Raw genomic sequence first — 2,247 nt, forward strand, 5'->3', positions numbered from 1 at the left:
AGATGGGTATAAGAGACAGACATTCAACTTTTCCCTTGGATGTTCTCGTGAGCAGATTCACTAGCTGATATATTAATATTATATTTAAATTAAAGATTGATACATAACATTTCTGCGCCGATCTTCTGTCGAATGAAATTACTAGCTGATAAATTTATTTAAAATTATATACAAAGATTAATACTCAAGATTTCCCCCTTTTATTTTGCTGATTTGGAATTTCTTCATAATTTCTTCTTCAAATACTCCGTATTTCATATTATTAAATCAAAAATCATGATAATCACAAACTTGAAGTAAAAGTTATATATATTTTTATAATTTACCAGTCGAAGCTATTATGCTGACAAAAAGATCTTCACCTTGAGAACTTTTGCGATCGATGGAAAACAGACTGAGAAAATGCGCATATTTAGATTAATTTTTTAGTAAACATTAGCATTAGGTGGTAAAAAGTGCTTGATCGTGACAGCAACGAGCGCACTGTACAACATTGCGCCCGTAAAGAAGCAACTGTGCTACACCTGTGCCACCACAGCTGCACAGCACAAAATGTAAGTTGCACAAGATGTACAGTGCTACTCCAGCCGCAGCTCAGCCGGCAGCAGTACAGCAGCTGTACAGCAGCAGTACAGCAGCAGTACAGGAGCATTAGTTGGTATAAAGTGCTTGATCGATTGATTTGATTAACCACATAACGCAATTCATACGCTAGTCATCGCGGACAATTGTCGATCAGGGCTGGCTTACGGCGACCCAGCGGGTCCAGTTCCTTGCTCCCAGAGGGAGTCAAGAGTCCGTGCTCGCACACGAGTTCTATCATCTGGCAGTATTTCTTGTGCCTTCGTAAATGCGTCATGAGAAGACTCCTAATTTTGTCATTATGCGACACATTCAGACGTAAGGCTAAGAATGTCAACTTTCCGCTAAAGCTACTAATGTGGGTTGACATTGCCCAAAATGACGCAATCCTAATCGACTTACTTTCTCCATAAATTGAGTTCGGCAACGCGTGCACTCTGCACAGTCATGGTAACGTAAAGTTAAGTTTGGATAGATGGACAATTAAGTGAACACTGTAAACATAGTTGTGACAGGATATACAACTGCCAGTTGTGTGAATGTGTGAACAGAGACACAAGGGAATCTCTTCCCGTAAAGTAATCATGGTGCAGATCTTGTCAGATTCACAACAAATTCAATTTTTCAACTAATATTTATCAACTAATCATTGAGTCACCAACCAATAAGATGTGATTCTGATGACTATGGAATAAAATCTTATTAATCTGGAACTCCAACATTTTTGCTCCAACAAACTGCACCAAATGAATGGGTCACTTTGTCCAGCTCGACATTAGATTAGCTAAATCAATGTAGGGCTAGGATGTAATCTTTTGACAAGGAGCCTAAAAAGATGACAGCACCGACCATGTTTTGCTTCAAAAATCGATGTAGACGCCGTGCTGCGTAAAAGGAAAGTGAAACGAAATTCAAGACCGCATTTTATTATTGTCCGAGAAAAAATGACATCACACAAAAAGTTTTTCGACGCTAACCAATGCGAGAACAATTGATCACTCATTTATTGTTATTTGTACTGGCAGCATGCGAGAACAATTGATCACTCATTTATTGTTATTTGTACTGGCAGCAGTCAGTGGTTAATTGTTTACTGCTGTCAGTGGTTAATTGTCAGTGGTTAATTGTTGTCAGTGGTTAATTGTATAAAATGTTTTATATATTATTGTGACCATTATGTAGGTACCGGATTGATCATACAGCCATATTCATAGTAGTATTTTTAGTTGTTATTTCCGGTATCCGCGAAAATTTTTGTCTCGAAATTTAATATAATAGCCGAAACGATTAACTCATTTGAAAGATAAAGAGCCTCGTCAAATTTAAGCCATAGTCAAACTGAGGATTAACATAGAAAAAATACTCAGAAATCCACTCAACAAGTTACAGTTAATCGCAGCAACGTTGTCGCCTCCGAGACATCAGGAAGTAACAACTGGTGGATTCATCATAATCATTTTGTCTTCATGCTGCCTATAATTTTATTTTATTCAATAGGAAATTATTTTCCGTCGTAAAAAAGAGAAGGATAAAGGATCAATTCTCGTGAAGCTTTGAAGGGATCTGCACGGCATCCTTCCTTATTTTATTGAATAAATTCAACACAAGTTAGGAATTGATGAATGAATTCCACACAAGTTAGGAATTGATGAATGAATTCCACAC

This window comes from Hyalella azteca, unplaced genomic scaffold (assembly GCF_000764305.2).
Source record: "Hyalella azteca isolate HAZT.00-mixed unplaced genomic scaffold, Hazt_2.0.2 contig10900, whole genome shotgun sequence".
In the NCBI taxonomy this organism is placed as follows: domain Eukaryota; kingdom Metazoa; phylum Arthropoda; class Malacostraca; order Amphipoda; family Hyalellidae; genus Hyalella; species Hyalella azteca.